The following is a 12,525-nucleotide window of genomic DNA, read 5'->3' as shown; positions in this document are numbered from 1 at the left end:
TTCTAATTTCACCAGTAATTTAAACACAATGAAGCATAGTTTTTCTTGTTTGCCTTTTAATATTCTTATCCAATATGATATATGTTTTATTTTATATCAATATTAAGAGGGTATCGACCGAGTTCCCCATATATAACATAGTTAGGTGTAGTAGGTTTTAAATGGAGAAGGAGTTTACAAAATTTTAAATGAACTTTTTCCAGGATGTCAATATTTTCAAATCCCCATATTTCACAACCATATAAAAGAACTGGTTTAACAAGTTTGTCAAACAGATCAATTGGATAGCTAATAGAAATATCATGTTTTCTTCCTTTTCGAAAGACATCATACATTGCGTTAGTAGCCTTTTCTGCCAAATGAAGTTTGCCCGTTTTAAAACTTCCAGTTCTTGAAAAATACCCCTAAATAATTGAAGTCTTTAACAATATCGATATTTGAGTTATTGCATTTAAACATTAAATTCTTTTGTAATTTTCCCTTTGTCAAAACTAGGATCTTTGGTTTTTTTTTACGTTCACATTGAGTCCCCATATGTTACAATACCTATTAAAGGGGCCTGGGATCAGTCGCCATATCGGCAAGTATGATCGTGTCATCAGCATAAAGTATAACAAATAAATTTAAATAAATATCGAACTTTCTTTCTTTGTTTTTGCTTACTATTTGTAGACCAATCACATTTTCTTGGCATAGAAAATCTTCTAAGTCATTTAAAAAAAGTGAAAATAAAAAGGTGATAGAATTTCACCCCGTCGAACACCATTTTCGCATGGAAAAAAATCTGATTTTTTACCATAATATAATAAACATGATTTGATATTTTGATACATATTAAAGATAATAATGTAAATTTTGCCACTTATATTACTAATACCACATATCATCTCATAAGTATAATAAGTATTTCATCTTATACTCAAATACAGATTTAATTAAGTCCGGAACATTTCGATATTTGTTTGTTTATTTTTATCAATACCAGTTTTATCCGAAACATATTTAAATTTCCGACTAAATACCTAATATATCGGGATATATCGTCAGGTACATATGCTATAAATTCTGTATCGTTTTAGTGTATAAAATTAGTATCGACTGATTATATTAAATGAGAATTGACGGCCTGGTATCGCCTGAGTCTATATCAAATGAGTATAAACTGTCTCAAAACGAATAAGAATGGGAAAGACTGGAGTTTTATTTAGTACCTACATCCAATTCATGCCGTGCTTAGGTAGTTGGTGTTACAATAGCTGTAAAGACCGGCTAAGGTTCGTGATTAAATTGATGTTATAATTTAGATATGTTTCGTTGAGCACTTGGAGGACCTGGCAATTTAACATTGTTTGTAATAAAGACGCTTGTGTACTTTATCTATCCAAATAGAGTAAAAGGAGATCTAGTTCTGTATCTTAAATTGAAATGTCTTACATTAAACTTATTAAGAATTTCATTGTTGGGGGTATCTTATGAGTGTCCAAGTGATATGTCAATGTCTAATTTGCCTGTGTTCTATATATGCAAACAATGTTATTTTGGGTCTTTATCTGCAGGGACAATAACATTTATCCTTGTTGTTGGACATTAATTAAGCAATGTATGAGTCTTTAAAGATTGATTTAGTATCTATTCTTATATATCAATATATATGTTCCTGCATAGACCTATTCCGTTTTTGAATACTGAAATGTATCTAGGAACAGTATATCAATATATATGTTCCTGATTGTATCAACGACCTCACAGCCTTAACCGAATCGGAAAACGTATTTACGTCTTCTTTTCTCGTTTAGCCCATTATCTGATAATATCATCCACTGAATCGATCATTATTTTAAATTTGTGTATCCATTTGTACTGTAATCCCATCATGTAATGTTGTCATTTCAGCCTTATTTTTAAAATTATCATGAAGCGCGGAGGGTTGTCTAACCATGAAACCAGGTTCAACCAACTATTTCTTCTTAAAATGTCACGAACCAAGTCAGACATATGGCATCTGTTATTTCATAGTTCGTTTTAATGCATGTTGCATTGTCGTTTGTTTTTTTGTTGCACTTCAGTATTATGTTGTTTCGTTGTTGTCCTCGTATAGTTGATATGTTTCCCTCAGTTTTAGTTTCTAAACCTGGATTTATTTTCTCTCTATAGATTTCTGACTTTTGAACAACGATATACTACTGTTGCCTTTATTGGACCTTTGGATATAACTTTTCGCATAACAGTGTTATTGACTGATTATGTCACCGGTAATAACGTGGTCAATCAGACGTGATCTCATAGAAGGATTACATTAGTTGTGTACTACTTTAATAACTTTTGCCATTGAAGTATGTCCTTTATGTAAAGCTTTGATTCATTTTCAATTTTTCGTTTTTTTTTTTAATTTTCATATATTATCACTAGTCTCGAGCATCACCGAAAATATACTTTTAATTAATTAATTGTCGAAATGCGCATTTGGCACTGTAAAGTAAAAGGTAAAACTTTTCAATTGACTGTACAGGGCATTTACTTCTGTAAGTATTCTTGACACGAAAATTAGTCTCTAGACACATATTACTAGATTTTAAATTCTTGAGTAGTTGTTGAAGCTTTTTATCGTTTATCTGGGTTAAATTCAATATCGTAGCGGCTACATAGATCTACGTAGATTTATGAACTTTGAACGTGTAGATGGCCTATAGCTTCTACAAAGATATTGATAACAGCTAGGCAAAAATCTACGTAGCGCTACGTAGCCGCTACGATATTGAACGATACCATGTTTTGTTTTGAAGATGTGTTGTAACAGTTATTAGGGAACATTTGTCATTTTGTTGATACTTTTCGTCGTATTGCTTTTATCTTTAATAGTTGGAAGAAAAACTGGATAAAACACGTTCATCAACTTGCCTGATCTATATTTGACCTCGAACCCAGTTCGTCATCAGACGATTTATTTACGGTGTATGTCAAAAAGAATGTACTCCACTATTAAGTCAGAGGAATTGCAATCTAACGGTGGGTATGGCAAAATATTTCTTACTCTGACTTTGAGACGATGCGCATCATTAAAACCACTGTCTTTTTTCTATCAAATGTCTGTGTAGTTGCTTTTTTGTCATAAAACTGAAATAGATACACAATATTCAAGCTTTTTCTCTCCGTTCAATTAAGAAATTGATGGCATGAAATGCAATCATAACAAAACTATACCAGATCTCATCTTATATTTGATGTGCTCCCTTCAGTTTTAGTTTGTAACCCGGATTTGATTTATCTCAATCGATTTATGAATTTCGATCAGCGGTATACTATTGATACTTTATCGATATCTATATCTTTCAATGTTTATCACAACCTTTGATTTTCAGACAAAAAATGCGCAGTGGTCATTAACTCGATCATATCCTATCAATGTGGGAATCGTAGATACAAATTTCTTGTTTTTGGTTACAATAATTCATATTTTGTTAAGAATCACACTGAATCTTCCGGAAAATATACTAAAGATGATATTATCAAAATGCTGGCCTTTTTGATCGACAATATATTTGTTGAGTTTGGAGGATTTATATTTCAACAGACAGTCGGTATTCCAATGGGTACTAATTGTGCACCCCTGCTGGCTGATTTGTTTTTGTACTCGTATGAAGCAGAATTCATTCAGAAACTTCTAAAAGACGAAAAGAAAAAGCACCTTGCGAAATTCTTTAATTTTACTTTCCGATATATTGATGATGTTCTATCATTGAATAACCCATACTTCAGCCAATACTTACATCTCATATATCCCAGTGAACTTGAAATTAAGGATACTACTGATACTAGAAGGACTGCTTCATACCTTGATCGTTTCCTCAATATTGACGTAGATGGACGACTTCATACGAAAATCTATGATAAACGGGACGATTTCAATTTCCCAATGTTTTTATCAATTTCCCATATCTCAGTAGTAACATACCCTCTGCCCCTTCGTATGGTGTTTACATATCACAATGGATACGTTATTCACGTGCTTGTTCACACTATACGGAATTCATATACAGGAGTGTGCTCCTTACGCAGAAACTGATCCAACAAAGTTATGAGGAGGACATATGAAAATTGACACTCCGTAAATTTTATGGACACCATCACGAATTAGTGGATCCATACGATGTGTCTTTAACCAAACTAGCTAAGGACATTTTTACCACACGGTAGATTGTGGTTTGTCATTATGTCGTCTAATCTTTTAATTACCAAACGTGACATATTCCCGATTGTGACTGTTTTGCTGAATGCGAATTCGCATTACTATATAAGACGTGTTACGGTAGTTGTGTATCCCAAATTCATGTTTTTATTTTATATGTTCAATGTTATATTTGTAATTCTCATCGGATGTTGTCAAATGTGTTGACATCTTTCTATTATATTTATGTGTTATGGAAAGAAAAATTAATCACCGCTTCATTTATTAAATATAATTTCGTTCAACGTAATCTGTACGATAATTTACGTTTGAAGTTGGATTCATAAAAAACTGGACATATACATTATAGTTAATTGCTATTGTGTTTAAATGTAATATCAGTATTTAATTCCAATATAATCTTAAATCTATTCTAATTCCATCTTACTTCTGAATTATAGTTTTTCATCTGTGACGTAATTTTTGTGCTGTTTCAGAAATTTCAAATTCAAACGTGACGTATTTGTTGTATCTTTTCACCATCGTATGTGACGTCATTTCTATGATTTATTGCGCCAAGGCCTGACTGAGTCGGGTGTGTCTATTCTGTGTTGGTCTTAGCATAATGTATTTGGGTTTAGTTTTCTGTAATTAGTTTATACTTCAGCTTCATTATGTATATCTGTTTTATATTCATTTGATAAAATTTACTGTTTGCAATAGCTTTAATTGTTCTAAATAATAAGGATGTTCTTATCCCAAGCATAAAAACCTAGCCGTATTGGACACAACCTTTTTTCAACTTTTGATCTTCAGTGCTGTACAATTTTGTATTTTTTTTCACTTTCGATCTTTTATAATCTAGACGTCTTGTGTCGTCTAGTATTGTGTGGACGAGGCGCGTTTTTGGCATATTGAATTTTAAACCTGATGCTTTTTGTTATCTATTAATCATGTGTTTCTTTGTTTAATATGTTCTCCTAGTATTTATTTGTATTGAAGTACTGTTATATTATGTTGTCATTTCAATGTTATATTTAACATTGCCATTAAAGTACGAGGCTTGGCATGCCACAAAACCAGATTCAACCGACCATTTTGTCCCTTTAAAAATGTCCTGTGCCAAGTCAGGAAGATGGCCATTGTTATATTATTGTTCGTTTCTGTGTGTGTTACATTTTAACGTTGCGTCGTTTGTTTTATCTTATTTTTTAGTGTAAATTCACATTGCAATAAGACGTGTCACGGTACTTGTCTATCCCAAATTCATGTATTTGGTTTTGATGTTATATTTGTTATTCTCGTGGTGATTTGTCTGATGCTTGGTCCGTGTCTGTGTGTGATACATTTAAGTGTTGTGTCGTTGTTCTCCTCTTATATTTAATGCGTTTCCCTCGGTTTTAGTTGTTACACCGATTTTGTTTTTTGTCCATGGATTTATGAGTTTTGAACAGCGATATACTACTGTTGCCTTTATTTATACTCTAATATTAAAGTTACAACATGATGAGTATTTGAATAACGATATTTGTCAGAACATAAAAAAAAATATATAAAGAAAGAAATCAGAAATCTATGGTGTACGAATCTTATAAAAAATAGTTTCAACTACACAAGTATGACTTTAATTTCATAGATAATTAGTATAAAAAAGTAGAATTTTATACTTTTTCTAATTGTATTTTTATTTCAAAATGGAGAACATTGTCAATTAGTTATTTAATTGTTTTAATATTCTATTCAATCAACATATTTTGAGATACTAGTATACATATCTGACGATGTAACGAAATCCTGAATATATCTATATAGTTATATCTTTAGAATTTAGTACTTAGTAAATATTGATAGTTTAGTGCTATATTCATGTCATGTAGTATTGTAATTTAAGCGTGTTAGCTATATCTTTTTACATTTCATAAAGCGACAGGTTTGGCTCAACATCAGACATGATTCAACCCGCATGATTTCTAAAAATGTCCTATACCAAGTTCGTGAATTCTGACGTTTGTTTGTATTGCACAGCATTGTACCCGTTGTTTATTTGTGTTTTTTTTTCATTTAGTTAATGCGTTTCCCTCGGTGTTAGTTTGTAACCCGGATTATTTTTTTCTCCATCGATTTCTTACTTTGAACACCGGTATACTACTGTTGCCTTAATTTAATTTTAGATATTGTCAAGTCATAAGTTATTTTATTCATCATATGATACCATTGGCATATTTTATATTATTTTATTGTTATACATCATCTATACACTATTGTTAAGAAATTAATGCGCATGTTATATGTTATAAAAGTGGTGAGATTTTACAGTAATAAAATATTGAATCTGAATATGTGTTCTAGCCATTGTGCGTGATGTGTGTATAAGTAACATCTGTCGACTGTACTATCATATATATGTTCGAAAAAACCGTTCTTACGGTCGTAGAACAAATCGCAATCAAAGAAAATTTCGGGCCAATCATACCAATATTTCGGACCTAATTTCTATTTCAAAAAACAACGGCAGACATTATTTGTTAACAAAACTCTGTTCGTTACCGGTTAATAAGTTACATAAAATTTTGGAGGATTGCAACACAATTTCATATAGCAGTCCTAAGTATGAAATTGTTCAAATTATTATGGCATATTGTTATTCTAAATTATTTCCCAAAATTGATCGCCCTGAAGATCATAAAAAACATTTTATTAAAATTAAGTATGTTCGAAAAAACCGTTCTTACGGTCGTAGAACAAATCGCAATCAAAGAAAATTTCGGGCCAATCATACCAATATTTCGGACCTAATTTCTATTTCAAAAAACAACGGCAGACATTATCTGTTAACAAAACTCTGTTCGTTACCGGTTAATAAGTTACATAAAATTTTGGAGGATTGCAACACAATTTCATATAGCAGTCCTAAGTATGAAATTGTTCAAATTATTATGGCATATTGTTATTCTAAATTATTTCCCAAAATTGATCGCCCTGAAGATCATAAAAAACATTTTATTAAAATTAAGTATGTCAATAAAGGCTTTGATTTTGTAAATATTGCCGGCATATTTAACGACCATTCTGTTAAAGAACAAATTCCTGGTTATTTTGACAATACTGAGCTACCTCTTATTTGTTATATTTACAAGAAATCTACCCGGAAATTTGTGTTTAATTATAGTCAATTGTGTAAAGATGTTAATATCAGTGAAAATACACCTACTTCATGTAATTGCAGTAATTCCGCATATATTTATGGACCCATTTCCCATGTTATAACAGGAGATCTTAACATCGTTCAAGACCGAGAGTTAAAATCATTCCTCAGTAAAGGACCTAAATATCGTCCCCCGTCAATTATTAATTGGAATGAGTGTCGTAATATCATCCACGACTCACTCCATACTTACTGTATGAAATGGATAAAACGGGAAAAAGCTGACAAAAAATCTTTGGACTCTTTTTTTAATTCAGTAATGAAGATAGTTGATATACGTATTCAACATTTTAAAGAACATTTTACTATTAACAATAACCACAATAAACCTATTTCTCGTATCAAACATAAACTAAAAGAACTAGCCAAGGAATTTGTTTTTGTCCCGGCCGATAAAGCTGCTAATAATATTATTATTGTTTGACGTAAATTTTACATTGAGATTCTGAAAAAGGAAATCACCAATTCACCAACATTCCAACTGACTCCATTTTCAGAAAACGAAATCTGTAAGAAACATAAACTTTTAGCCACCGCTTTACAAGCAGAGCCAAATACAATGAAAGTCCCAACTATGTATTGGCTTCCAAAGCTACACAAAACCCCTTACAAATATAGATTTATTTCGTCTTCAAGCCATTGTTCAACTACTAAATTGTCTATTCTTCTTACCAGCACACTTGGTACAATTAAAAACCTTATAATAAATTGTTCAAATAAGGCCTTCGAAAATAGTGGAATAAATTACTTTTGGAGTGTCAAGAACTCGTTGGAAGTACTTGATAAATTGCATGCTCATATTGGTGATTTTGAATCTGTTCAAAGTTTTGATTTTTCTACCCTGTATACCACATTGCCTCACATTCTCATTAAGAAAAAATTCACACACCTAATTAAATGGGCATTCAAAAAATCAGAATGTGAATATATATGTTCAAACTCTTTTAGGTCATTTTTTAGTAGCAATAAACAAAAAAACTATGTTAATTGGACATGCTTTGATACTATATATGCCCTCGAATTTTTACTAGATAACATTTTTGTTCGCTTTGGGGATTCCGTATATCGTCAGATTATCGGAATTCCAATGGGAACTAACTGTGCACCACTTATTGCGGACCTCTTTTTGTATTGTTATGAGTTACAATTTATGACAAAAATAAGCAAAGACCCATCAAAACAACAACTGATAAACAAATTTAATAATACTTTTAGATATTTGGATGATATTTTGGCTCTCAATAATGACGACTTCAGTATGTATATTAATGAAATTTATCCTGCTGAACTTACTTTAAATAAAGCTAATACTAATAATGACCACTGCCCTTTCCTCGATCTTGATATCTATATCACTAACGGAAAGCTGAATACTAAAATTTATGATAAAAGGGATGATTTTTCATTTCCTATCGTTAATTATCCGTTTTTAAATGGTGACGTTCCCTTGTCACCATCTTACGGTGTTTATATATCTCAACTTGTACGATTCGCTCGTGTTTGTAACAATGTTTTAGATTTTAACGAGAGAAATTTATGTATTACTGAAAAATTATTACACCAGGGTTTTCGATATCACAAACTAGTCAAAACTTTTACTAAATTTTATCATCGGTATAAAGACATCATTCGTAAATATAGCTCAACATGCACACTTTTTATACGTTCAGGTATTTCACATCCAATTTTTTATGGAAATATTCTTTATAAAGCACAAAGGTGTCAGTATTCACCTCAGAAACTTACAAAACCTTTAAATAGACTGATTAAGAAGGGATATAATTACGATACTGTCAAGTCATTAAAGATTGCATATTTTGGCGTTAATATTGAGTCACTGATAAGGTCTTTGCGTCGGAACTAAAGACATTTATTCTAAAAACAGTTGTTGGCATGACACGGGTTATGTTCTTCTCATATATGTTATGATGGTATGATACTAAACCCCTAACGGGAAGGATTGTGCCTGATGTTCATATGATGACATCATAATCTTTCAGTCAGTTTAATTGAAGTCTGGAGCTGGCATGTCAGTAAACTGCTAGTAGTCTGTCGTTATTTATGTATTATTGTCATTTTGTTTATTTTCTTTGGTTACATCTTCTGACATCAGACTCGGACTTCTCTTGAACTGAATTTTAATGTGCGTATTGTTATGCGTTTATTTTTCTACATTGGTTAGAGGTATAGGGGGAGGGTTGAGATCTCACAAACATGTTTAACCCCGCCGCATTTTTGCGCCTGTCCCAAGTCAGGAGCCTCTGGCCTTTGTTAGTCTTGTATTAATTTTATATTAGTTTCTTGTGTACAATTTGGAAATTAGTATGGCGTTCATTATCACTGAACTAGTATATATTTGTTTAGGGGCCAGCTGAAGGACGCCTCCGGGTGCGGGAATTTCTCGCTACATTGAAGACCTGTTGGTGACCTTCTGCTGTTGTTTTTTATTTGGTCGGGTTGTTGTCTCTTTGACACATTCCCCATTTCCATTCTCAATTTTATCATATATACAGGTTGAAAAATAACCCAAAATCAATACATATGTCGTTTTAACTATGATATCACATAATTAAAATGTAAATAATAAAAACAATGTACTAAGAATTCAATTTTAAAATGTATAATAGAATACTATGTCACGAATTTTACAGTATTTTTACAATAAATTTGTTTTGAAAATAAATTGGTCGCTAGATGGTTTCAATAAGACCATACGTCAAACTTTTCAAATGTTCAATATTTCATTGCAGTAGTATGAAATTGTAGAAAAGAGAGTACATTCAAGGTCATACGTGCCTGTACAGCTTCATCAAAGAAGACCATCTGATTAACAAACTGAGTATGATTATTTTTCTGTAAAATACATGGAATTTTAAGCAGTACCGACAAGTTGTGTCATTATCATATCAATAGTTTGAAAAAATTCAGTTTAATGTTTAACAACATCTAATAGTGATATGGAGAACATTTCTTCAAATCACGCCAAATCACACCAAATCACGACAAATAACGCCAAAATCATGCCAAAGAGTGTGGACCAATAAATTTACCAACAAATGATAAAATATTCTTTTCATCTACATGAATATGTTAAATAACTTTGACCAATGTACCTCTTTGTTCGGTCCAGTTATACATCTCATTCTACACAAACTCATAACTTTGTAGGCTATTGAATCAACTTGTTTGGGTAAATATCATATATTTATGTAAGACATATGATAATAAAATAGTAAGTGATGTGTTCAAGCTGACTAAACTATCAGTATGAAGGTTGACTGACTCTCAAAAATAAGTCATTACTTTACAAAACTTAAGTTTTCGGCGCGTTCAAGAGAGGGACATATAATGAAACCATTTTAGAAATAACGTGTTATTACTGCTTCAAAAGATTTCAGTCGCTTACTACTGTACGTTTCATAAAGAATAATACATTTTAATAACCCTAATTGAATGTAAAAAAATGACAAAAAGTTGTCGACAATAATGGCCGTGGGAGATTCCAGCACTGTACGTCTACAAAATGTGTTGATACGCTGTAAACAACTATTTTGCTTCTATGTGGGCAATTTGAGTAATATTAACTGCAATAATATTGTCCAGATAAGAGGTATCACGTTTTGTATTGGTATTGGTAGGACTAGGACGTATCATTGACTGACATCCTCCCTGTGTAAAACAATTGATATAATTTGAACACTGGGAAAAATTTAATGTCATTCGGAATGAGAAAATTAGTTATGAAGTGTTTAAGAAAAACAACTTGTGTTTTAAAGTTATGAATAAAACTAAAAGATTATAATTTTGAATTGTAATGCCGTCTCAATAAGGTGTGTCGTAACAAATATTATCTACTAGAGAGGAACGGACATACAAGAGGGACAGTCAAACTCATAGTTTGAAAATTAACTGACAAATCCATGACTTAAAATAAAAAGACAAACAGACAAATAATAGTACAGAAGACTTAGAGACCTTTATTCAAGAAAAATATTGGATTCTAGAGAGGAATTATAATTGTTTCCTTTAATTTCATAACTTGTGGTTACTTCTTCAAAAAAAATTTATTTGACTATTTCTGTATATTTCATGAAAAAATACTCTGGCCAAAGTTTCATTTATTAGTACGGTGACCAGACCCAATATTTTTTAGATTTAATCGTCAAACATACTATATGGCTATATTATATATCATTGAATTCGGACAAATGAGTACAATTGAAATATTGATGTCGTCAAAAAGAAATGTGGTAACAGTTTTGCATAAAATGAGGTCAAAGATCAAATTCTGTTTTTATTTTTCTTCTTCCATACTTTCAAAATTTTAAGAAATATATAACAATTAAGGTTAATTCTAGATACAGACATTTTCTTATATCAATTATCAATGAATTATCTCGAAATTTTTTCAAATACTTGTTCTATTACACAAGATCAACACACATTCTGTTAAAATAACAATACTTACCTTGCCGGCTGACATATTAATCTCAACAATAAATGATAAATATTATTTTTACCTGCATCTTACTGCCATGAAGGCATATTTTGCATAAGATCGTTCATGAAATTAAATAAAACTAAAAAGCACCCAATACTTCGAAAATAGTTAACATTCAACATTCCAATCAAAGACCACACAATAAAATTATATCTTTTGGTTAATTGTCAAGGAACATGATTTGAAATTTTCTACATAATTCTGACCCTTTACAGGATTAAAGCCACGGACATGTAAGGTTTCTTAGTGAACCAACACATGACTCTTTCACATGCAGATTTTCCTTTTTAATGAAGACAAAAGATCCTCCCAAGAATTCTGATGACATATGCTCTTTGAAATACACGGGGTGTAATGCATAATTTTAATCTCGCCAACCGTATTATAAAGGTGACCAGATAGGGGTTTAGCAATGTGAAATGCGGTCCAATGTTTTAGTTTGAAACGAAGTATGCAAAACATACTGTTTCAGTGCCGTCTCGCAGGAAGGTAACCCGACTAAACTTACATCTTTACTAGAGGCAAACTTGAATAATTATTATGATTGAGTGGTTTTAAAGAGATAGTTCTGATCATAAACCTCCGAAATTATCTTTCATGCCAAAACAAGGGCGTCATCATTGTCGATATTACCGAATCTCTAAAAACAACTGA

This window comes from Mytilus galloprovincialis, chromosome 5 (assembly GCF_965363235.1).
Source record: "Mytilus galloprovincialis chromosome 5, xbMytGall1.hap1.1, whole genome shotgun sequence".
Classification (NCBI taxonomy): Eukaryota; Metazoa; Mollusca; class Bivalvia; order Mytilida; family Mytilidae; genus Mytilus; species Mytilus galloprovincialis.
The sequence above is the reverse complement of the archived record's forward strand: the minus strand, read 5'-3'. Positions refer to the sequence as shown.